General features: G+C 44.0%; 1 pseudogene; it reads right to left on the bottom strand.

The window, feature by feature from the left end:
• Nucleotides 1–7,490: 7,490 nt before the first annotated feature.
• On the bottom strand, nucleotides 7,491–26,447 carry LOC141121328 (zinc finger BED domain-containing protein 4-like; annotated as a pseudogene).
• Nucleotides 26,448–27,167: the final 720 nt, after the last annotated feature.

Below are 27,167 nucleotides of genomic sequence, written 5' to 3'. Positions count from 1 at the left end.
ATTCAATGACATTTGTGATTATTAAAAATATATTATACATGTAGATATTACCTGTGCATATGCTGCCATTACCTTCTAATTATGAATATTCTATGGCTGTGTAATGGATGTTTCCAAATGACACCCTACACTGTGTGAAATTTCATCACTGTATCAATGTTATAAAAAGACTATTGGAATTAATTCATTGAGAGAAATTACAGTTTTATGATTTATGGAAAGTGGATCCTTCCATTTTATGGTTAATCAGGTATTAATGTTCAAAATCAGGGTGTCTTAGTCATCATTAATTTAAAATCTGAAATTATAAACATATCCTTTTTGGAAAGCAGCTTCCATATATGAGCACTAGTGATACAGATCAGATGAATGCAAACAAATGATGTAATGTTACTGAGAATGGTGTTAAAAACCTTAAGTGAATGGCATGTCTGTTGATGAAACTACTCTCTGTAGTGAGAGATGTCAGATGAAAATGGCCAGACTTGTCCAAGCTGACAGGAAGTCCACAACTGTTCAAATAAGCACTCTACAACAGTGGTATGCAGAAGGTCTTTTCTAAATGAAAATAGTGTCCGACCCTGACAGTCAGAGAAGTCCATGCTGGGTTCTGCTCCCGTCAGAACAAGAATCTACAGTGAGCAAATTTGGATGGCTGAAGATGTAAAAAATGTTTGGCCAATCTGATTTGAATTTAAGTTGCCTCTTATAAGAATAAGTGTACAGGACAGAAACAGTCTTTAAAACATTATGGCAAATGGGGCTCCATAGCAAAATTTGCATGATACCCATACATCATTTGGCATCCCCTCATTCTGCAGCATCTGACATTTTTTACCTCTAATACCAAGTGGCCTACAATGGATATATGTTTGTTTAGGGAACCTGGGTGCTTGTGGAGGCGAGTCAATTAGATTGTTAGAAGGGAAGGGTCAAAATTGGTAAGTAGATGCAACCCCCTATATTCACCCCTTTTAACGGCTTCCCATCCAGCACGTATATATACATTGTGGACAAGAGGCAGTTATACCAGGATCCTGCTGGCTTCCCAGAGGAAGATGGAGGAACATCAGTTCCCACATCTTCTCTGTGATGAATGAAGCCAGAAGTGACAAAGATTTTGTCAATTCCAGTTTCGGTTCAGTGTTTTTCTGGCTTGTAGCAGCCAGGGAAGCAGGTGTTCAAGCATATCTGTGCTTGATCGGCTTCCTTGAAAAGGCAGAGGAGAGATCAGGGGTGTAATACACCCCTGATTTCTTCAAAAAATTGTCTGTTACTGCCAAAGCTATCACAAAAGATAAAAGTAAACTTAAAGGGGTTGTAAACCCTTGTGTTTTTTCACCTTACTGCATTCTATGCAGTAAGGTGAAAAAACTTCTGACAGTGACCAGCCCCCCCATTTTACTCACCTGAGCCCTTTGTTCCTTCGGCTCCCGCTGCTGTCAATCAGATCAAATGACATGGGCGGGGCCGAGTCCTGCATTCTGCATCTATGGGTGCAAATGCTCGGGAGTGCGCCCGCAAGGTAACCCCCTCGGGAGAGCGCTTCTCCTAGGGGGTTATACGATGCAGGGAGGTGCTGATAGCGCCACTGGGGGACCCCAGAAGAGGATGATCGGGGCAACTCTGTACAAAACAAACTGCACAGTGGAAGTAAGTATGACATGTTTGTTATTTAAAAAAAAAAAAAAAAACTAACCTTTACAATCACTTTCAATAAATAAAATAAGTGTAAAAAAAAATAATTTAAAGCACCCTTGTACTCACGATCAAATCCAAATGTGGTCCCGCACAAATATGTAAACATTAATTTCACCACACGTGGGGTATCCCCATGAACATCAGAGTAAGAGCAATAATTCTAATGGCATGAAAAATTGCATTTGATAAATGGGTTTGCAAATATGGTGTGACAAATTTGCAATCATTTTATTCTACAGGGCCTCTAGTTTCAGAAAATATATCATTTTTGGGTTTCTAAGAAATTTTCTAGCAAAAAAATGCTGATTTTAACATGTTTGTGAAAAATGTCAAAACTGGTCTGGATGGCAAGTGGTTAAGCAGACTGCTGAGGCGGATTTTTGTGAGCATTATGATAATCATACATTTTTGTTCTGTCTAGGAAATAGCATTGCAATTTGTACTTTTTACAAAAAGTTGTGTTTCTTATTCAAAAAACAGTAAAATGATTTACTAACGAACTGTTTGTTTTTGTGTATTTTGCATTGTTCTGCTACGAAAATGTACTGGACAAAGACAGAAAAAAGTTTACATATGAATATACGAAAAGTTAATAAAAATAATTAGGTGAAGAAAGGGAGCAAGTGGTTAAAAATTAATAATTAGGCTAACTTAGTGTTAAAGCGGAAGTAAACCCATCCATAAAACAGTTTCATTTCTGGCACGTGCCAGAAATGTAACACTCTCATTGGTTGTGCTTTCAACCAAACTGTCAAACCATCCAATGGCTGGTGTCATAACTGATCACATGTACAGCATCATGGCAGTTATAGGTTAAACAGAGGCAAAGATGACAGCTTCCTTGGCTAAAAACAATAGGAGGGTTTACTTACACTTTAAAAGCGACTGACGTAACAGTGGAATTTTCCTTTAAACAGTACAATCTCACTCTCCGGCTGACTGACTCCAATGGTATGATATTAACACCGCAGATAATACAGTTTTTGGAATGAACAAATTAGGGCTATGGTGCTTTACTAAAACAATGTTTCAGGAAAAGCAGCTCAGAGAAACCCACACCAGCACACAGTCCTTCTGGTTACCGAGATTGCCAGATCACCTTCATTTGACCTATAGCCATTTCACTCAATATAATTCAGTGGAATTCCATATGCTGGGAATTCTAATGCATTCCCATATGCTGCTTACTGGAAATAGCTACTCAACTCACCTGATCTTCTAGGCTGCAGTGCAGACTGGGGGGGGGGGGGGGGGGGGGGTGATTCATAAAGGTTGTCCTTTGAATTCTGTTGGACCATTGCATCAAAATTATTGGTACTTGTGCCCCATTCATGTACCTGAAGCCTGATGGGATACTAAGAGACTAGGTCCCCATCAGTTCAATCTCCCCTGTGACTGAAGTCATGGCAGCACAGTGGCTAAGTGTTTAGCACTTTTGCCTAGCAGCACTAGGGTCGTCGTTTCAAATCCCAGCCATGAAACTACCTGCCTGGAGTTTGCATGTTCTCCCTGTGCCTGTGTGGGTTTCCTCAGGCTATTCCAGTTTCCTCCCACACTCCAAAGACATGCTGGTAGGTTAATTGGATCCTGTCTAAATTGGCCCTTGTGTGTGTACTGGATGTATGAATGTGAGTTGGAAACCTAGATTGTAAGCTCCTTGAGGGCAGGGACTGATGTGAATGTACAATGTATATGTGTAAAGTGCTGTGGAAATTGATGGCGCTATATAAGTACCTGTAATAACTAAAAAAAAAATTCCAAAATATGTGACATCAACAATCTTCCTTACCCCTTTGTTTACATTTAGCTTTTAGCTGGGGGACTGGTGGGATTTTTTTAAGATACTCTCACTGTCATAGTGGTCTTAAAGTGGTGGTAGTTGGAACTACCTGAATTTGGCACGTGTTGATATTTCACAAAAACTGATGCAAATGCCTGCAAGAATTATGCACAGGTAGTTCTAAAGGAAACCACCACCAATCAATAAACTGTTCCACATGCTTCATTGCCCCCCCCCCCCCCCCACACACACACACAAAGCCTAGCCTAAATTCATATTTTCTGACCTTTTTTCTTTAAATTTTAAGCAATACGGATGCAAATATTAACATCATTCCTGTGTTTGTTTCAACTTTATTACTGCAGGTGCATTTTGACAAGTTTGTTTTTTACTATACTGCATACTATACACATTTTCCTACAACAGTTGGCTTCTGATTAATTAACTGTTTAAGGATACAGCACCCTCAATATTATAGTATGCTGTGTAGTAATTATGTTTAATTAAAGAGCAGCACCCTTATGCCTTGCAGATGAGGGCACTATACTTAACCTCAATCACAAAGAGCATTGCCTGATATATACGGTATATATAACAATACTAATTGACATTACGGTTTCTTTTTCAGTTTATTGTTTATAACTGCTCGTGCTAAATGGCAGAATCAGCAATGGCAGTCTGGTTCTCTTTTATTCAGTTAAAGTAATGGAAAGCCACAGCAGCAATATATAACACAAACTGCCATGCATCTTGTTGTCAGCTTGGCTGCTAATAAGCCTTAAGCTTTCCCCTAGCCTCAGCTGGTTGCCTTGGTAAACACTGTCCATATAATTTATAACAGGCCTTGTGTGTCCCTAGGGTTATTAACCTGTTCAGAGCGGTGTTGTTGGAAAGCGTTAAATTCTATTATCCTTCTGTGATCATATTTCCTGACTTGCTTCTAAAAACAACCATCCTACCTTAACAAATACATAAAATGCAAGGGTATAGGTTGCAACTCTGCAACAGAAAGCTATAGCGACTTTGTTTAGATGTAAATATGATAAGGTTAAAAAGCTTTATTTACACCAGTAGAAGGGACAGCAGTGGCGGCTGGTGGTATATTTTTTTCAGGGGGGGGCGGCAAACAATCCAACCGCCGCCACCCCGGTCGCTAGGTCGGGTCACAGACCCCCCCAGTCAGTTGGTCGGTCACCAGCCCTGCACTTACTCCATCTAGGTCACGGGCAGAGCTTTCTCCAGGTGGCGGCTTCCCCTGCGTCTCCTCTCTTCTCCTCCTCGGTGGCCAATAGGATTGCCTCTCCTCTTGGCCAATCAGGTGATGGGTCTAAGGACCCACTTCCTGCGTGGCCTGGAGGAGAATCAGGAAGACACTAGCGAATATTAATTCTCAGATCCCACAACTGGGTGGGCTCTGGGCGCAGAGCCCACCAATAGCCTACCCTTTTTTGAAGCCAAATAGTAATAATCATGTGCTTCTAAAAAAAACCACAATATTTCGGCCACCTCTCCTGCCGATAGCTGATATTATTTGCCAATATTTTGTACATTTAAACTTTTCAAAAATAACATAAATTTTATGCACAAATCGGTTATAAACTGAACATGTTAATGTGTATTAAAAATTAAACATTAAGGGCTCGTTCTTCACACCATACCTGCATTAAAACTGATGGGAGAAAAACAGTAAAACACACAGATTTCAAAACTGACATCTCTGTCTGCAGTGCACCATGGTGTGATGATTTGAACGTCTAATGCCCCGTACACACGGTCGGACTTTGTTCGGACATTCCGACAACAAAATCCATGGATTTTTTCCGACGGATGTTGGCTCAAACTTGTCTTGCATACACACGGTCACACAAAGTTGTCGGAAAATCCGATCGTTCTAAACGCGGTGACGTAAAACACGTACGTCGGGACTATAAACGGGGCAGTGGCCAATAGCGTTCATCTCTTTATTTATTCTGAGCATGCGTGGCACTTTGTCCGTCGGATTTGTGTACACACGATCGGAATTTCCGACAACGGATTTTGTTGTCGGAAAATTTTATCTCCTGCTCTCCAACTTTGTGTGTCGGAAAATCCGATGGAAAATGTCCGATGGAGCAAACACACGGTCGGAATTTCCGACAACACGCTCCGATCGGACATTTTCCATCGGAAAATCCGACCGTGTGTACGGGGCATAAAAGTAAACTGGGAAAAATAAAGTGCTTGAAAAACAATAACTTCTTAAATGGCTTTGCAAAACATAGAAAAAATATAACTGTTACTAGTGCATTGCACTGCACTGATTAAATTTAAATCACTACTGCAGTGCAAAAAGCTAGACAGTGGACAGGACACACTGACAGTCACTACACTTTCATCAATACTCCCAGTTAAGTAGAACAATATTATATTGCAGAAAGCATAACATTTCAGCATGTCCACCTGTTAAACGGGTTCTGTTTTTTTTTATATATTGCTGACATTTCATTGAAAACACACTCACTTGGTACAGATGAAGGAGGAACACAGAGGTATCCTCTAGCATGAGAGGCAAGTCTTTTGTAGCGTGCCTCATTTTCTTTCCACCACTGAAGAGGATCACCACTTCTTTTGTCAATTACTGGTTCCTTCAAATAGAGATGAAGTTCATCATCCAGGCTGATTATTGATGCACATTCAGAAAAATTCTCCCCATGAGGCCCCAATAACACCCTGAATATGGCATCAATTCGACCACCATGAAGATTCTCTTCTGCTCGTTGTCTTTTTTGAGGTTTGTCTGTTTTTGCAGCATCCTGCTTTTCCACATTAGCAGACATCTCAACCTGCAAAAGCTCATTTCAGTGAGGTGGCAAACTCATTTCAGGGAGGTGATGCTTCGCGCCCCCCCCCCCCCCCAATTAAATACAGCCTGATCAGTGGCAATTAAATGCAGCTAAACCAGTGCAGACATCTCAAGTCTCCCGCGACTCGCAGGAGTCTCCCGCATTTGACAGCGGGCTCACAGACACCCGCGAGTGTGACACAATCTCCCGGCTAAGCCTGCCTGCACTGTCACCCACTGTCACAGGAGGCTGCGAATGAAGCTCCTAAGTTCGGCTCTCATTGGTCCATGGGCGGTACCTGTGTCAGTGAAAGGAGGGAAGAGGGAGGCGGGCCGTGCGGTGAAATCATTCCATGCGTGCGCTGCGATTGCTTGCTAGGCTCGGCTAATTTGCCTAGCAACTGAGGGTATTGAGGCGGGGTCATGTGATGTTTCTACGCATGTGCAGTATGGAGCTGCAGAACAGCTGAGTTTAAGATCAGCTGTTGTCTCACGTTGCCGAGGCATGTTCATGTAGGTGAGGGGCGGATAGTTACATGATACATAAAGGTTCTATGCTAGCAGTGTGAATGAGGCCTACGTTTTCCATAGTAAAGATGTAGAAGTGTGCTGTTGCCAAGAAGTACAAAGCTGCGACTACACAGGGCGCTGGGCAAATAAGAGTAAGGTTTCCTTGTACTGACTGTCATTATTATATATTATATTACAGGACATAAGCTGCACACATGGCACACCGCGCTATTATTCCCCTCCTGTGACAATAGTATACACCCAACACTACACACATCCAGCCACCCTCCACTCCGAGTCATCACTGAACTTGGTAAAATCAGAGAGGACAAAAGAAGCCTGAGCCTTGCCCCATCTTCTCCGGCCATCCAATCACCGTCATACTCTTCTGTACACCAGCCTCAATACACTCAGTTGCTAGGCAAATTAGCCAAGCCTAGCAACCAATTACAGCGCACGCATGGGAATGATTTCACCGCACGGGCCCGCTTCCCTCTTCCCTCCTCTCGCTGACGCAGGCACCGCAGGCATGGAGTAATGAGAGCTGAGCTCGGGAGCTTCGTTCACAGCTGCTGTTCAAACGCCTTCTGTGGTAGTGAGTGACATTGCAGGCAGGCTCAGCCGCCGCACTCACGGGTGTCCGTGAGCCCGCTGTCAAATGTGGGAGGATCCCACGAGTCAAGATGTCTGCACTAGTAACATGCTCTTCCAAACCTTTCTGCAGGAATATCCAGCAACTTGTATTAATCTTCTTTTCGGCCATTGTTTTGCCTTGGCTAATACATCATCAGAAGAGAAAGCATGATTCTTGTATCGGGGATCCAAAAGACATGCCAGTACAACATTTTTATTCTTCTTATGCTTCTCAAAGGGTTTGGTGAGGCTGTCCCTCATGACCTGCCTGATTGTTTTGGTGCCACGTGTGTTGGGTCCTTCATTCTCTCGAAGAAGCATCTTCAGCACTCTCACACATGGGATGACAGATGACACAGATGAGTCGTAATGACTCACCCCTAGTGTCACTTCCTCTTTCGGGAGGAGGGTCTCAATGACATTCGCTACAATGTCCCACTGATCAGCTGTAGGACAACTATATCCTCCATGTTCGCCTGAATAGATGCTCAGAGCTCACTTCTGTTCCAGCATTCTTTGCAGCATGTGAAGTGTTGAATTCCTACGTGTTGGTACAGCCTGAATTAGGCTGTTATTGGGTAGGCCAAGGTCTGCCTGAATGCACCTCAGTCGCTGCTTGGCAAGGACTGAATGGTGGAAATGACCTGCGCACCTCTTCTTCATGCCAATTATATCTATCAAAGCTCTTTGGCTTGACAGACCATCATTTACCACAAGTTGCAGGGTGTGTGCTATGCAACTGAGGTCTGACACTTTAGCAAGCCTCATTCCTTTCACCATGTTTCCGCCGCTGTCACACAGCACAAGTATCACTCTTTTTTTATTCCCCAGTCTTCAAGCATGCCTAGAAACATTTCTCTAATGTACTCCCCAGTGTGGGATCCTTGCATCACCTTTGTATGCAACACCAATTGCCTTTTTGTCCATCAATAAAGTGGCATGTAAGACTCATTAGTGACTCTGTGGGTCCTGACCAGCAGTCAGTCGTGAATGAGAGTGAGTTGCCAGCATGCTCTTGTTGCAGCATTGCCTTTACATTCTCAACTTCCTTTTGGTGAATCTTTCCAGCATTTCGGTTTGGTAATACTTTTCACTCTTTAGTGGGTACCTTAGTTCAGCTATGGACATCAACAGCTGAAATCCAGAGTCAGACACCATTGTAAATGGCTGGTTATCCGTAACCATCATCTTTGTGATTGCTTTGTCCATCTGTTGGGATCTTCCATTCTAATTTAGCCTGTTAGCTTTTTTCTGAAACATATCTTTTATTGTTGTTTGGTGAGATTGTGGTATTTCACTTTGTGATTCAGTTTGTTTTCTCTGTGCTTCATTATATAAATCAACATGATGAACTCTTAGATGGGCCCAAAGATTTGACATATTTTTGGTTTTTGCAGTTGTTGATCCCATGCTCACATTGTGCGTGTGTTGCACACTGCTGCTTTTCCTGCAGATGGTTGAGAAGAGAAATAGTCCCAGACCACACTTTTACTTTTTCTCTCTGGGCTTGCTGGCTGGCACCCTGCTGTGGGTGGGCTGGCTGGCACCCTGCTGTGGGTGGGCTTGCTGGCTGGCACCCTGCTGCGGGTGGCTTTCTGGCTGGCACCCTGCTGTGAGTGGGCTTGCTAGCTGGCACCCTGCTTTGAGTGGGCTTGCTGGCTGGCACCCTGCTGTGGGTGGGCTTGCTGGCCGGCACCCTGCTGCAGGTGGGCTGGCTGCTGACACCCTGCTGAAAGTGGGTTTTCTGGTTGGCATCCTGCTGTGGGTGGGCTTGCTGGCTGGCATCCTGCTGTGGGTGGGCTTGCTGGCTGGCACCCTGCTGTGGGTGGGCTTGCTGGCTGGCACCCTGTTGTGGATGGACTTGCTGGCTGTCACCCTGCTGTGACTGGCTTGCTGGCTGGCACCCTGCTGAGGGGGGCTTACTGGCTGTCACCCTGAGGTGGCTGGCTTGCTGGCTGGCACCCTGCTGAGGGGAGCTTACTGGCTGGCACCCTGCTGCGGGTGGCTTGCTGGCTGGCACCCTGCTGCGGGTGGCTTGCTGGCTGGAACCCTGCTGGGGGTGGTTTTCTGGCTGGCAGTCTGATGTGAGTGGGCTTGCTGGCTGGCACCCTGCTCTGTGTCGCGGTAATATCGGTCTAGTTTGCGACCGATTCTGATTTTCTTGAAAATGCTAATATTGGCCTGCAATAATTGGCCGTATGGATAGTCGGTCAATCCCTAAAAAAAAAAACCCTATTGGAATCCATGCGGATTAGGGGGCATATGGACAGGCCACCACTGGGAACAGCCATATTTTTAATAATCAAATAGGCTGTGCTACTTGCCATTACTTGCACCACAGTGATTGTGCTTTACTGTTGCATTCACTTAAAGCCACAATGAAGTCTCACAACTTTCTAACTCTTTATAATCTCATACTCCTACATCTTATGAATTGTACACTGCAATCCCTTAAAATATGGTTTTCATTCAGTGAAAATGTTGCTTCCTGCCTCTTACTCCAGGTCTCTGTGCAGTCATAGATGAGTAATGGCCACACTGCTCATCACACTAGAACAATGCACTAGAACAAATTTAGCGCTCATACTTGCAACTGCTACAACAGGAAAGTAGAGGAGAAACTATTAAAATGAAAGCTTTCAGTACAGGGTCTGTGTTCTTATCAAACACTGCTTTATGCAATGACATACCTCCTTACACCTAGTCTGTCCAGACAGTATGGTTGCCTGCTGACTTGGCACCATCTCCAGGCAGCTTAACTATTCAATAACACTCAGAAGTTGCATACAAAACAATCACTTCAGATAATTCAGTACAGAGTATATTTTTATCCAGTCTTTTGAAATGTATGAAGGTAACAAGCCCTGTCTCTGTGAAGAACTGACGCTCACTGAGAAGCAAAAGGGAAGGTGCAGCTAGGACTGAATTAACTACCAATATAAGTGTGTGTGTGTTGTGGGGGGAAGGGAAATACCAAATCACATAATCAAACAAGTTGAAGTGGTCCTAAACTACCACTAGATGTCAGCATACTGTATATGAAAACTATAATAACCTGATGCGGTACAATTCAACAAAAGAATACATATAGGTATGACAGAACAGGCGGCCTGATTGAATACTTATTTTAACTAGGCATTAACACAAGCCCCTGAGTTTGTTTAGGGTGGCACTACACAGCCCAATGAAAGCAACTGTTTTCATTATTTCAAGCACTTGAAAAAATAATGGAAAACGAAGGAGAACTACAGAGCATTTTCCCTAAGTTGTTCTAGCACAAAGTGGTTTTCAGACATTTTGGAAAATCACTTTTGAAACTGGAAGCTGATTATTCCTATTTAATGGGGAAGAGAAACCGAAACGTTCACCTTGCACATGACACTAATTTCTCTAATCCAAGTTGTAAAGAGGATTGTGTCGGGTGCATGATTCACTCCAATATTGGCAGATAGCTCATCTCCCATAGGTTAAGTAAAAACAAAACAGCTCAGGTCTTGTAAGCAGTGCTTTTGCTTCAGGCATCACTTGCAACCGTTAGGCCTAGGGGGTTGTAAAGCTGGCCTCCAGTCACTGGGATTTCTTGCTGTTACTACTTCTCATTCTATATTCTAAGATTTAAACATTACTTTTAAGCAGGTGTTACAATAATAAATTATGTGTATTTTGCACAGTTGTTCCTGTTAAGTCATAAAACATATTTCAGTAATACACAGTAGATCTAATCTTTGTTAATGCATTTGCTCAGCATCTTAAATTCCTCACGTTCATTAAGGTTCCTCAGGTTTTAATTTAAAGCAGAACTCCAGGTAAAAGTCATTATTTTGAGATTCTCATACATATGATCTATCTCATTCTTATAACTGCCAGCATCCTTTCTTAACGGCTGAAATTATGGTAATAGAACTCACCAAAATGACTACCAGAAACAAAGGCTGCTGAATTTCAGCTTTTTGGTCTCGTATCCTTCCTAGATTGTAACTGAATAATGAAAGAGCAAAAGCATACTGATGAGATTGTGCCTGTTTTCTCTTTCTTCTCCTGTAAGCATGTCTATAGTGTAATGCACTACACGGCCGAGCAGGAAATGATCACCTGGTGAGCCACTGTGGAACGATGGGTGCTGGCAATTAACCTACAGCTGAGCAATTTGAGCACAGAGAGGGGAGGGCTGAACCCAGCCCTGACAGTACCCCCTTCTCAATGACCCCTCTCCCTTGGAGGGCTACCAGGTTTGAGGAGAAAACGCCTATGGAAAGCATGGACGAGAACAGAAGCATGTATGTCTGAGGATGAGACCCAAGAGCTTTCCTCTGGACCGTACCCTTTCCAATGAACCAGGTACTGTATGCGCCCACAGAACCTATGGGAGTCAAAGATCGATTGATCATATGATCAATTGAAAATATGATCAATGATCATACTCCTCATGGTTCCCAACCTGAACTGGGCAGGGTCATAGTACCGTGGTGGTGAAGCGGTTGTACACCAAAGGTTTTAATAAGGAGACATTGAATACATTCGAAATATGCATGTTAGAAGGAAGGTCTAATGCGTAAGCCATTGGGTTTATCCTACAGAGGATATGGAAAGGCCCAATGAACCGTGGTGCCAGTTTCAGTGAGGGAACACTGAGTTAGAGGTTGCAAGATGACAGCCAGACCCTCTCCCCAACCTGGTAGGAAGGCGCAGGTAGGCGTTTGCGGTCAGCATGGAGTCTGTAACTATCACTGGCAGGTCACAAGGACTCTTGGACCTGTAGCCAAGTCAAACGAAGATCACGGAGATGCTCCTCTGATGTAGGAATTCTTTGAGGAACAAATGAGTCAGGCAACATGCATGGTTGGAAACCATAATTCGCCATAAACGGAGACAAACGGGAAGCGCTATTGATGGCACTATTGTGAGCAAGCTCCGCCCAAGGTAGGAGGTCTGACCAGTTGTTATGATGGTCAGAAAAATAGCAACGTGGAAACTGCTCCAAGGCTTGGTTAGCTCGTTCTGTAGCCCCATTGGACTGCAGGTGATACACAAAGGAGAAGGAAAGCTGAATTCCCAACTGTGCACAAAAGGCTCACCAAAACCTAAAGACAAACTGGCTACCTCTGTCTGAGATGATAACCTTGGGTAGCCCATGTAATCAAAAGAGCTCCAGAGCAAAAATGGATGCCAGTTCTTTGGATGTGGGGAACTTCTTAAGTGGAATACAATGTGATATTTTCAAGAACCGGTCAACCACCATAAGAACGACTGTGCTGCCCTGAGAGTTGGGTAACTCCACAATTAAAAAACCCATAGACAGGTGGGTCCAAGGCCTCTCTCCATTGGGTATGGGTTAAAGGAGGCCCACTGGAAGGGGTCGTGGTGTCTTACTCTGAACACACACGGAACAAGCGGCTATGAAGGCGGCTATGATCGGAGGATATCATAAGAGCAGGAACCAACTCCATCTTGGAAGCGGAGGAAAACTGTTGCGACAATGAATGAGAATGAGACTATGTGATTATAGCTTCACAGAAAAGAGCCCATCTTACCCTTCTGGGAGATAAGCGTTTTGCCTCAGGCAAGAATGTGAGATTCTTATGGTCAGTCAAAATGAGGACCGGCACGGTGGTACCTTTGAGGAGATGCCTCCATTCTTTAAGAGCTAAAATGATAGCTAACAATTCTTTGTGCCCAATCTTGTAATTGCATTCTTTTTCTAAGAAACAATTTCTTAGAAAAGTAGCCACAAGGATGCATAGCGCTCTCAAAGGTGGGACAATGAGACAGAAGTGCGCCTACTCCAGTCTCAGATGCATCCACCTCAAAAATGAAGGGCTACGTAGGATCAGGATGTGCCAGCACAGGAGCTGAAACAAAGGCAACCTTGAGACACTCAAAGGCTTCAATGGAATCCGGAGACCAATTCTGTGAGTTAACGTCCTTTTTGGTCATATCAGTCAGGGATTTGACCAGAGAAGAGAAGTTCCAAATAAATTTCCAATAATAATTGGTAAAGCCAAGAAAACGTTGTAGCGGGTGTGAACCTATGGATCGAGGCCACTGTAGAACTGCAGATAGGTTTTCTGGGTCCATCGAAAAGCCGGCAGTAGAAATTAGATAACCCAGAAATGTAACATGTTCACGATGGAACTAGCACTTCTCCAACTTACAATACAGGTTATTATCTCTCAGCCTCTATAGCACATGGGAGACATCTGTGTGGTGGCTCTTTATGGATTTAGAATATATGAGGATATCGTGGAGATAAACCACTACACATTGCTGCAACATATCTCGGAGGACTTTGTTGATGAATTCCTGAAAAACTGCAGGAGCATTGCAAAGACCAAACTACATTACGAGGTATTCGTAATGTCCTGTCCTGGTATTAAACACAGTTTTCCATTTGTCACCCTCCTTGATCCTCACGAGATTGTATGCCCCTCTCAGATCGAGCTTTGTGAAAACCGTTGCTCCCTTGAGGCGGTCAAATAATTCCGTAATCAACTGAATCGTGTAAGCATTCTTAATCATAAGGCAATGGAGACCCCTATAATCAATACAAGGTCTCAGTTCACCACTCTTCTTTTTCACAAAGAAGAAGCCAGCACCAGCAGGAGATGAGGATTTGCGGATGAACCCTTGAGAAAGGTCATCGGTAACATACTCCTCCATGGCTTTATCCCCTGAGACAGACAAAGGGTAAACTCAGCCACAAGGGGTCCATGGCACCAGGTTCAAGGTCAATTGTGCAATCATACAACCGGTGTGGAGGCAAACTACTGGCTTGACCATTGTCAAAGACATCGCTAAACTTGCGGTACTCCTCTGGCAAGGAGGAGAGTGAAGAGGTGCACAAGACCTTTGCCACTTTCTGAAAACATGTTTTACTGCATTGTGGCGAGCAGGAAAGAACCTCATCACGAAGCCAATCAAAAGACGGGTTGTGCCTCTGTAACCAAGGATAACCAATAACCACTGGGAATTGAGGTGAGGAAATTACTTGGAATTGGATTATTTCATGGTGAAGAGCCCCTACGGCCATGGTCAACAGAGCAGTCTCATGAGTCATATGGGCAGGCTGTAGAGGTTTCCCATCAATAGCCTCAATAGCAAGTGGAGTGGCATGAAGCTGCTGCGAAATCAAGTGCTTAGACACAAAGGCACTATCTATGAACAGGCCTGCAGCCCCAATTAGAGTCAATTAGAGCCTTTGTATTGATGGACGACTCAGACAAAGAAAGGCTAACCGGAACTAAAGGTTTATCCTTCAGGACAACTGGGGACGTAACAACGCCACCTAAGGTCTGTCCCCTACAGGACCTCAGGTGCAATGCGTCTCCCAGACAGGTAGGACAAGACTTCAAAAAGGGACCTGCCTGGCCACAATAAAGGCACAATCTCTTGCTCCTCCTAAAGGCCCTCTCATCCGCAGACAGACGTGTGAATCCCAACTGCATGGGTTCTACTTCACTGGCGGACTCAATACCAGGAGGCATGGGAGGTGAGGGAGGCAAGGGTGGGACTGCAAAGCTCGGAGCCAAATGAACAGGAGGCTTTCGCAAGCGTTCCTTAAAGGAAAGTCTCTCTCAGAGTGTGGAGTCAATGAGAATGGCAAATGTGATCAACTTCTCCAGATCCGTAGGTATGTCTCGGGCTGCTATCTCAACTTGGATATTATCTGACAGACCATGAGAAAAATCAGCCACGAGAACCTCATTGTTCCAAGCGACCTCAGCTGCCAGAGTACGAAATTCAATGGCGTAATTGGCAACAGTTCTCGCACTCTGTTTGATGGACATGAGGCTCTTGGCAGCAGAAGTGGAGCGTGCAGGAACGTCAAATACCTTTTTAAAGGAAGCCACAAACTCAGGGTAACTCAGGACAATGGGTTTTTTTGCATCTCCCATAGAGTGTTTGCCCAGGCCAAGTCTCTATCATAAAGCTCTATAAGAAATAACAAAGCCTACTTTGCATCTGTCCGTGGGGAATGCCTGTGGCAGCATCTCAAAGTATATACCAACCTGGATGAGAAACCCTCTGCATTGAACTGGATCGCCCCCAAATCACTGGGGAAGCAGAGCGGAACCATACATACCTCTTATAGAGGTAATAATCGAGGCGGGTACCTGCACAGAGACTGGAGCAGTAGCAGTGACGGCCTGCAACACAGGTTGTACCTGAACAGCCACAGTGGGAGGATCCAGGTGAGCGGTGCGAATTAGGAGCGTCTGTAACGCTATGGCAAACTGATCCATGCGGTGGTCCTGCTCATTCAATCTGGAAGAAATATTGCCTGCATCTTCTGAATTCATGTCCTTCACCAACTGTCAGGAACCGTGAATCAGACGGTAACAGAAAATGCAGTAAAAATCACACCTTTTAATATAATGGTAAAAAATGGTACAAATAGTAAACGTAGTCAAAACATAGCCAGGGTTCGGTAGCCAAAGCGGTAGTCAGAACAAGCCAGTAAATCAGGAAGCCAGAGATCAACGTAGTCAGAGGCAGCAGACAGGCCAGAAGGGGCTGGCTGACGAGCAGGAAATGATCTCCAGGTGAGCCACTGTGGAACGAAGGGTGCTGGCAATTAACCGACAGCTGGGAAATCTGAGCACAGCGAAGGGAGTCCAGCCCTGACAGTGGCACATAATTGTGAAGTGGAAGGAAAATGATAAATAGTTTTCAATTTTTTTACAAATAAGTATCTGAAAAGTGTGGCATGCATTTGTATTCAGCCCCCTTTACTCTGATACCCCTAACTAAAATCTAGTGGAACTAATTGCCTTTAGAAGTCATCTAATTAGTAAATGGAGTCCACCTGTGTGTAATTGAAACTCAGTATAAATACAGCTGTTCTATGAAGCCCTCAAAGGTTTGTTAGAGAAGCTTAGAGAACAAACAGCACCATGAAGGCCAAGGAACACACCAGACAGGTCAGGGATAAAGTAGTGGAATAGTTTAAAGCAGGGTTAGGTTATAAAAAAATATTGCAAGCTTTGGACATCTCAGAGACCTGTTCAATCCATTATCCAAAAATGGAAAGAGAATGGCACAACTGCAAACCTACCAAGACATGCCTGTTCACCTAAACTGACAGGCCGGCCAACAAGAGCATTAATCAGAGAAGAAGCCTAGTCTTATGCTTTTTGGCCTGTGTGGCCAAATATAAAGCCAAAACTCTTTTTTGAGTTTTTTATTTTTTTTTATTTTTAGGAAGGGTAAGGACCTCTGCCTGTCCCTACTGAGAAGCTTCTCCCTCTCTATATCTGTTATAACCATTTCCATTGAAACTAAACATTAGGAAATATCTAATATTTAAAGCTGTCACGGAACTGGAATAAATAGTAACTTTTCAAATGGGGATACAATGCAATGACAACTGTCTAAAAGAGAACTTCCCTCACTTTTGGAAAATTTTACTGTTGTGTCTTGTGTTTGCGAGATTGAGAGTTAAGAGAAATCAATAGGATGCAGACATCAATTTAATCCTGACAGTGGTTTTAAAGTGTTACTAAACCCAGTAATATGAAAATAGTTAATCCGTCCCCCCACAGTGCCTACAGCTTATAAATCTTCTTTTTACATTAAAATACTGCCACTATATACCTTTTTGGATGATCTCTATATCAGGGTTACATGATAAACTGCACAGTTTTTCCAGTGCTGAGAGTTCAGGAAGGAGGAGATTTCCACTGCAGCCTGTATACACGCCCACATGTGTGATGTCAATATCATGTGACCTGGCTATCTCTGAGAACAAGTAATTGTTCTTTCCAGCATAAAAGACACAACTGAGCATGTGCAGGTTGGCTACTCTGCCTGTGTTTGCTGGCTTTCCCCAGATAGACAGTGCAGGAGGGGGAGGATCTGTGCATACAGGATAAAACAGCCTTTTTACACAATGCAGATGATTAACCCCTTAAGTCCCACAGTGAGTATAACAAGCAAGCTAGGCTGCATATACAGACTGATTTTACTGTTGTGGGTTTAGTAACACTTTAAGCCTTTCCCACTTTATCCAAAAAAACAAAAGTTTGGGCTTTATATATTCTTTGAGTAACATGGATTAAACTATCACCGGGGATGAAGAGAGAAGGTGGTACAGATGGCCACAAGACTCTCAGCAGCTGAAAACACACTTTCCCGCAGGCAGGGCCGGACTTACCATTGGGCTTGAGCCCAGTCAAGCCAATAGGGGGCCCCGCGGGCCCCGCCCATTTTGAAAGCTGCCAAGAGCGGCCGAAAGCCGACAAGAGCCTCCGAGAGCGGCCGGAACCCGTCGAAAGCTGCCGAGAGCTGCCGAGGGTGGCCGAAAGCCATCGAGAGCCTCCGAGAGCACCCTAAAGCTGCTGAGAGCAGCCAAAAAGCCACGGAAAGCCGCTGAAAGCCGCCAAGAGCGTCCAAAAGCCGCCGAGATACACAGGACATCCTACTCTGTATCTCGGCGGCGCCATTTTTAAACTGAAAGGCTGCAATGCAAGGCAGCAATGACACTGGAGCAAGGCTACACTGACAAGGCTGCAATGACACTGACAAGGCTGCAGATGGACACTAATAGGGCTGCATTGATGGGCATTTAAATGTAAGTTTTTTTTCCTTAAACTTCCCTCCTAGAAGTTTTTTTCCTTAAAATTCCCTCCTAAACTTGGGGTGCGTGTTATACGCCAATAAATACGGTGATTATCATTTTATCCATTTTTATTGCTTTTATTAATCGTGGACCCAGGACGAATACCAGTACTTTATCCTCCACTTATACGCTTATATATTATCTACTTTTGTGAGTAGCCATTTGGCCGTTTTGTCTTGTCCAATTAAACAGAAGTTCTTTAATCCTGCACTGAGTCTGGCGAACCTTGTCCTTTTCTATTTCGGTTTTATAGAGCTGTGTATATGTATAGAAGGTAGGGCCCGAAAGTGACTCAAGCCCAGGGGCCCCCACCACCCTAAGTCCTGCCCTGCCTGCAGGTATTTGATTCCTGGAAATGTAGGTTTTTGGTTTTAAAAAATGTAATAATAGTTATATAAAATGATTGATGACTAGAGGATTGGAGAATCATCTTTCAGCACATTCTCAAAATTTGGCTATAGGACAAATAACAATATATGTCCCTAAATGTCACAGAAATACAAACTTGGACATAAAAAGATTTACAGTTGCTTTTCATCATGGATGTGTCTTGCAGAATACTCTTTCACATAGACATGTAAGTGAGCGGGGATGGTTTTAATTAATGTGAAAAAATCTTTGAGCTCTGTGTATTATTAATGATGTATGAAACAAATTTCTTTAGTATTCTGTTTAGCTACCCTAACCAGCATCCTTCAGGTTAATGCTGTTTAAGCACCAGCGCTTCTGCTACATACTTAGTATGTAAAACACAGTTTTGTTAATGAGCATTGTACCTGTCATCTTTGCTCTCTTGAAAGGCTCAGAGAATTTAAAATCACCTAGCCACTGGATTCTCTCTTGCTCTGTTTGAGTTCAACTAACAGATAATATAGCTGGCAGGAAAACATACCCTTTGAGGGAGAACTGTCTGACCACACACATTGGGTGGCTAATTGACAACTCATTTTTAAGTGCGCTGACAGCTTCGACGTTGGCTTTTCATTTGCTGTGATATGCATTCCAAAAGCCTGTCACCGCTGCAGACTTCTTGTGAAGTTACCGTCGCCTGATATACAAATGCATCCTTATGAAATAAGAATCATGAAATTTCAATCATCAAAGCTGTGCGTAATTCACAAATCCGCAGAGGCTAAGAAGGAGTCAGGGGATAATATGGCCATTTTAAGGGATGTGTGTTTGTGCATATCTGTGCATGTGGTAAGTCGGCAGAAGGATTCAGTCTTCTTGATGTGGTCACCATGGATACAAATAATTTGTTACAGTCTTTTCCTTAAAGCGCTTCTGCACTGAAAAGGCCTGCTCTTGTAAGATTTTACTTTGAACAGCTTCAGACGGTTATTCCTCCCAAATTCTATGTACAATCTGTGCCGTATTAGTTGTCGCTGTTTAGGTTGTAGACAACGATAATGCTTTCAGTGGCTGGTTGGGTTTTTGGCACAATAGATTGTACTACTAGCAGCAGGGCAAAGCAGGGGTTTCTTTCAAATGGAGAAACATATTAATTAAATGTAAAATAATTCCATCAAATAGCTTTGTTAAACTTAAATTCAACATTCAACAAGTGTTGGATGGATGCAGTTAGGTCTAATAATTTACATCTTTTTGGGCCTACGTCAAGGTTTCCAGTCAAGTCAAGGTCATTTTAAGGATATTCAAATCTTATTTCTGGAATTCCTATGTAATAATTTAGTAGATTTTGCAGAGGATACAACAAGAAAGGTGAGACCTGCTTGCTTACTTTTGTAATATTTGCAATGAGTGGAAGTTAGCAGAACCAAGCACTTTAAGCTACTCATCTATAAAAAGGCAATTGCCCTAAACCTGTGATTTGAACACAGTGTGGATTGACCACAACATACAGTAGGACATACAATGTAACACTGTGCATGAACCAGGCAAACATTGGACTCGCTTAGTTTTAGTCTACTTCTTGTTATTTTGTATTTTAGATGAGTACACTCTTACATTTTAACTGCATAAAAAATATTGTTTTTTACACCACTTTTGGATGAATATTTGCTGTACAGTGTCTCTCTTTAGTTTTCATGGGCTTTAGTGACACTTACATTGGAATAATAGATTTACAATATTAAAAAAAAAAAACATACCGAGGAAGGGACTGTTCAAAAGAATGAGAGTCTGTCTTTCATTGTTATCAACAGGGACCATTCATGGTGATCAGTGATCTCTGCGTGAGTTTTCTTCTTGCTTGTGCTTTTTCTTCTGGAGTGTTTAAAACTGAAGTCCATATATTATTTGTATTGCAGACTTACAGTGCCTTGAAAAAGTATTCACACCCCTTGAAATTTTCCATATTTTGCCATGTTACAACCAAAAACGTAAATGTATTTTATTGGGATTTTATGTGATAGACCAACACAAAGTGGCACATAATTGTAAAGTGGAAGGAAAAAGATAAAGGGTTTTTAACATTTTTTACAAATAAATATGTGAAAAGTGTGGCGTGCATTTGTATTCAGCCTCCTTTACTCTGATACCTCTAACTAAAATCTGGTGGAACCAACTGTACTAAAATCTGTACATTGGTCCAGCTTGATACAATGTATGTATACATATCAAATACCTGAGTGTCTGCCGGGGCAGCTGGAAATCACTAGAGTAGTTGTTGCTACTACAATTACGGATTGTTCACTCGCCACCTCTACCATTCATAGAACACTTTGTATTTGTTTCAATGAATACAAGGTGTTCACTGATTTGATAACATCGAGATTTGAATGTAAAACACCCTTCTTTTCCATCTCATCCAGTCAGAGAACGCCGTGTGTTCACTGAAAAAAATACAGTGTTCTATGACTGGTGGCAGTGACAAGTGAATGACCCCCTGTATTTAGTGTGCAGAGGGGAAGCTGCTTGCACAGAACCTGAGCAGGATCTGGAAGATTCTTAGATTGTATGCTCCATGAGGGCAGGGACTGATGTCAATGGGCTTGGTAAATTGACGGAGCTATAAAAGTACCTGTCATAAATAAATAGTAGTGCTGACTACTACAGTGAATTCCATCTTCCAAAGGGGCAAATTGGGTATGAGATAGGCATACTTACATTGTGTCAATCTGGACAAATGTAAGTATGTAATACTCAATTCATGGAATTGAGATTTAAAGTGATACTAAAGTCTCATTTAAAAAAAAAAAATAACATGTTATACTTATCTCCTCTGTGCACTTGGTTTTGCACAGAGCAGCCCAGATCCTCCTCTTCTCAGGTCCCTCTTTGCTGCTCCTGGCCCCTCCCTTCTATCGAGTGTCCCCACAGTCAGCAGCTTCCTATGGGGGCACTGGAGCCGAGTCACATCTCCCTGTCTCCATTCAGACACTGAGCCCCGACCTGGCCCTCCCCCCTCTCTCCCCTGATTGGCTGACCGACTTTGATTGACAGCCGCAGGAGCCAATGGCGCCACTGCTGTCACTCAGCCAAACAGGAGGAGTGTCCCGGATGGCTTAGACATTTGTGGACATCGCTAGAGAGAGATGGGGCTCAGGTAAGTATTAGGGGGTGCTGGGTTGGCTGCTACACACAAAAGGTTTTTTATCTTAATGCATAGAATGCATTAAGATAAAAAACCTTCTGCCTTTACAACCTCTTTTTGTATTGAATTACCACAAATACATAGACAAACCCACAGACGCTCTCAGACAAACTAACCTTTCTAGTAAATGCCAAAGCTACCAAACTGCCACTAATAAGCATTTGTAATGGAGATATGTAAATATAATGCCAATAGAGCTGACCACACAGGACCAAAAGGAACTCTAGCTAATATCATTCTAGAAACCAATTTATTATTAGATGTGTGGCTAATCTCAACAAAGTGAGAAAATCCTGGTATCTGTTTGTCTTCACATAGAGTTCTCTTTCACATATTAGCCCTAGTGTCTAGTATCTACCTACTGTATATAGTCTGTGATAGAAGCTCTATCTCTCACTGTGAATATGCAATAGGTCACAGGGGAATGGCCTGTTTGGACAGAAAAAGGGTCGATGAGCAACAGGAACAGGCATTCCATGGGGGAGACTAAAGCTGGCCACACATTAATAATTTCTTTTTTGATCAACCAGCGGGTTGAACGAAAAAATGATCCGATTCTCCCATCCACACATTTGAGGTGCATGGGTGAATCACTCCTGCTGTGCTTGTATTCTGATGGCAGGAAGAGTATCGCGCTGGCGGCTATAGCAGGCTGGTTGTTAACAAGTTGACCGATTCACAGGTGTGATTGTAGTGGAGACAGGAGGGCGTTGGCCACAGATGAGAGTAGTCTGCAATCAATCATAGCTCTCTCATGTGGAGCATGTGTCCAAGCCTCTGTGGCCCTACATATACTGAACATCATTCAACTTAAAAGAGTAGCACCAGCTGGACTGGCAACTGGGTATGTCTGTGTTGGGGCATGGCCAGAGAAACTATAGCAGCTGGAGTCCATTCCAAGGACTGCAATTTTGAATGTAGGCTAGGCTTTAACAGATACATTTTACTCTTTATATAATACCAACTCCACCCAAGTCTTTTTTTTTTCTCTCTAATTTCCTGTTTTCATGGCACGGGGACTGTCACATACCTGAGGGGAGACTGAAATGACGAGATCAGCCTTTCTTGCCTACAGAGGTTGACTTGGAATCCTGTAGAAGGAGGTCGCAGCAGGTCGCAGGACTGTGGTTGCAGAGCAGGAAGTCACAGCTGGTTGCAGGACTGTGGTTGCCGAGCAGGAAGTCACAGCTGGTCACAGGATTGTAGTTGCAAGCACTCGGTTAGTTGTGCTGGGCCGAGTTGGGCACCAGGGCAGGGTCACAGGAATAGCCGGGTTCGTCAACAGGCGGGCAGCAGGGTACCGGAACATCAGGCAGAGGCAGGTCAGATGGGGAGCCGGGTTCGTCAACAGGCGGACAGCAAGGTACCGGAACATCAGGCAGAGAAGGGTCAGATGGGAAGCCGGGATCAATAACCAGAGATCAGGTTAAGCAGAGTTCAGAGCCGGGTAAACAGGAGCCAAGGTCAGCAACAGGAATCAGGTAGAATAACACAGGTTCAGAATAACAGGACAAAGCTGAAGACCAGTCAGCACTGATCAGTTGCTGGGGCCTCCTTTAAATAGGCTGACTGGCGCCAAGTGGCGCCAAGGCACGCTCCTGCGCGTGCATGCCGGGCGCTGCACACGCGTATGCGCACGAGAATGCATGGACATCTGTGGTCTCCCGTGTGTGCACGCATGCGCACCAGCAAGCGCCAGGCGATTTCTGCTGGTTTCTTTACATGGTCTCTCGTGCGTGCTCATGCCAGGCGATTTTTGCTGGTTTCCTTACATTGCCCCCCCTTAAGGGCAGCCTCCGGATGCCCACCAAGGATCTTTTCTCAGGATGGAAGCGAAGGTAAGCTTGAACCAATCGTGGGGTGTGCACATCAGAGCAGGGTTCCCACGAATTGTCTTCAGGGCCATAGCCCTTCCACTTAATAAGGAACTGGGTTTGGCCCCTTCTCTTCCTGCAATCCAGGACAGCCTCCACTTCAAACTCCTCATTCCCTTCCACCAATAGAGGAGCAGGAGTCTCGGATTCTCGGTCAGGAAAGGGATTAGCCACGGATCGTTTCAAGAGGGACACGTGGAACACTGGATGAACCTTTAGATTTTCTGGTAGGCTTAACTTGAAAGCAACAGCGTTAATCCTTCTTTTTATAGGGAATGGGCCAATGTATCTTGGTCCTAGCTTCCTTGAAGGGCAGGCCAGCTTAAGATATGTGGTAGATAGTCATACCTTATCTCCGGGTTTCAGATCCAGGTTACCTCTTCTCCTTCTGTCATAGAATCTCTTGTCATCTACTTGGGACTTGGAGATAGCTTCTTTCAGGAATAGCTTGTTAACTTTCCAGAACTCCAGACGATCCTGTACTGCCGGTACTGAGGATTCCTGGGGGACATCGGGCAAGAAAGATGGATGAAACCCATAATTAGCAAAAAAGGGGGTTTGCTTGATAGAGGAGTGTATTGAATTATTGTAGGCGAACTCTGCTAAAGGCAAAAGAGATGCCCAGTTGTCCTGTGCAAAAGAAGAGAAACATCGGAGATATTGCTCCAGAGTCTGGTTCGTTCTCTCCGTTTGGCCATTCGTCTGCGTCTGGGGATGGTAAGCAGATGATAAGCAGAGTTTAAAACCCAAGACTTCACACAGGGATTTCCAAAATCTGGAAGTAAACTGTACTCCATGATCCAATGTGATGTTAACAGGGATACCATGTAGGCGTACCACTTCCTTGACAAAGGATGAGGCAGTCTCTGCAGCGGAAGGAGTACCTTTTAGGGGCACAAAGTGGGCCATCTTGGATAGGCGATCTACTATGACAAAGATGGTGGTAAATCCCTCGGATGGGGGTAACACGACAATGAAGTCCATGGGGATCATGCTCCATAATTTATCCGGTACAGGGAGAGGTTCCAGCAGGCCCCAATTCTTGGATCTGTCCGTCTTGTTCCGTAAGCACGCAGTGCAAGATCTCACATAGTCTCTACAGAATTATATTAAGTCTGGCCACCAGAAGGAGCGAAGGACCAGTTTCGAAGTTTTGTGTACACCGAAATGCCCTGCCAGAGGATGATCATGGTACATGTAGAGGACTGCTGTTCGTAGCTGTTCTGGAACAAAGATCTGTGTGCCATGGGAGTAGATACCCTCTTTAAGCTGGAGATGAAGTTCTTGGGAGGGAGGATGATTCAGGACTGCTGTCTTGATTTGGGAAATGAGATCAGTTTGTAGTAACAGGAAGTTTTTTGCGGGTAGGATGGTATCAGGTTCGGGAGATACTTCAGTATCTTGAAACATACGTGAAAGAGCGTTGGGCTTCCCGTTCTTGGATCCGGGCCGGTAAGTGATGTGAAAGCAGAATCTTGCAAAAAAAAGAGCCCACCTGGCCTGGCGAGGTCTTAATCTTTTCTCCGTTCTTAAGTACTCCAGGTTTTTATGATCCGTGAATACAAGAATAGGGTGTGCAGCTCCCTCTAGCAAATAACGCCATTCTTCAAGGGCAGATTTAATAGCAAGTAATTCCTGATCACCAACATCGTAGTTCCTTTCCGGATTACTCAGTTTTCTGGAGAAGAAAGCGACAGGATGAAGTAGGGATTTTGTCCCTTGTCGTTGGGACAATATGGCTCCCACGGCTATTTCAGAGGCATCCACTTCAAGGACATAGGGCAGAGCAGGATCTGGGTGTTTCAGGATGGGTGCGGATGTGAAAAGGCCTTTCAGTTTTTCGAATACTGTCTGAGCTTCTGAGGTCCATGTGAAGGTCGTACATAGCTTGGTTAACTGAGTGATAGGGGATATGATACTGGAAAAGTCTTTAATACATTTTCTGTAAAAATTAGCGAACCCCAAAAACCGCTGTACAGATTTCTTATCAGTAGGGGCAGGCCAATCGAGCACTGCAGATATCTTCTGTGGGTCCATGGCAATTCCGTCTGCGGAGATAATAAGCCCCAGAAACTGGATGGTAAGCTTTTCGAACTCACATTTCTCTGCCTTGGCATAGAGATGATGTTCCCTTAGTCTGTTTAACACTTTTTTCATGTGAATTCGATGGGACTCCAAAGAGGTGGAAAAAATGTAAATATTGTCCAAGTAAACAATAGTAAATAAATCAAGAAAGTCCCGGAACACATCGTTTACAAAATGCTGGAAGGTGGTTGGAGCATTACAGAGTCCAAAGGGCATCACCAGGTACTCAAAATGTCCGAAACGAGACTTCCATTCATCCCCTTCTCTTATTCTCATCAGGTTGTATGCTCCCCTCAAGTCTATTTTTGTAAATATACGAGCCTCTCGTAACCTCTGAAATAGTTCCCGAATAAGAGGTAAGGGGTATCAATTCTTGATGGTTACTTTATTTAAGTCCCAGTAGTCAATACAAGGCCGGAGGGAGTGATCCTTTTTTTCCACAAAAAATATTCCCGCTCCTGCAGGGGAAGAGGATGGCCGGATAAACCCCTTGTCGAGGTTCTCATCGATGTACTTCTGCAATTCCTCCAGTTCTGGTTCTGAGAGTGGGTAGATCCTGCCAAAGGGAATTTCTGCACCAGGTAAGAGATCGATAGGACATTCATATGGTCTATGAGGAGGGAGAGTGTTAGCCTTTTTTTTTTATTGAAAACGTCCAGAAAATCATGGTAAACAGAAAGCACAAGTTTAGTAGTTTCAGGGTCCATGTTAATGCAGAGGAGCGGTTCTACGGACTTGGATGGAGGCCGAATGCAGAATTCATTACAGTACTTAGAAGGAAAAGTCACTTCCCCTGTGACCCAGTTGATGGGTTCAGTCTCTAGAGTGACAGGCCCTGATTTGATACCAGAACCATCTGCCAGGTGGACCATGAAGCTGTTCTTCTTGGCACACAAGGGGAATGCGTGTATGTTTGCAAAGGCAGAGTCCACGAAACAGCTACAGGCCCCAGAGTCCACAATGGCCGAAACAGTAAGAGTTTTTCCATTTAACAGAAGGGAAACTGGCAGCAGGGCGTGGTATTAACTGGAACTTAATGCCGCAACTGCAGCTGGAGGAGATCTCCTACGATGTCTCCGGGAACAAGTCTGTAAGAAATGCCCTTCATCGTCACAGTAGAGGCAAAGTTTATTACAGCAACATTGAGCCCGTTCTTGTTTAGACAGAGGGGATCCTGGAAAACTGGCATGAGAATCCTTCTTGGCGTCAGATACATCTTTAGGTGAGGCAGAGGCAGGCGAAGGGTCCGTGGAGCAGACATGCATTAGGTGAGGATTTCCGGTCTTTTCAACCTGCCTTTCACGCAGGCGGTGGTCGATTTGAATGCAAAGAGAGATTAGGTCATTCAGTGAGACGGGGGTTTCCACTCTGGCCAGCTCATCCTTGATGGCTTCAGATAGTCCCAGGCGAAATTGGAAATGTAAGGCTGCGTTGTTCCATTCTGTATCAGAACTCCACAGGCGAAAGTCAGCAACATAGTCCTCCACAGGTCTGGAACCCTGTTGTAGGTGGCTCAATGAGGTTTCAGCAGTTTGATGACAAAAAAGGTCAGCATACAGTTGGGCCATGGCAGCAAAGAAAGAGTTGACTGA

Source organism: Aquarana catesbeiana, linkage group LG01 (genome assembly GCF_042186555.1).
Source record: "Aquarana catesbeiana isolate 2022-GZ linkage group LG01, ASM4218655v1, whole genome shotgun sequence".
Classification (NCBI taxonomy): Eukaryota; Metazoa; Chordata; class Amphibia; order Anura; family Ranidae; genus Aquarana; species Aquarana catesbeiana.
Note: the sequence above shows the minus strand (reverse complement) of the source record. Positions and strands in the feature narration are given on the sequence as shown.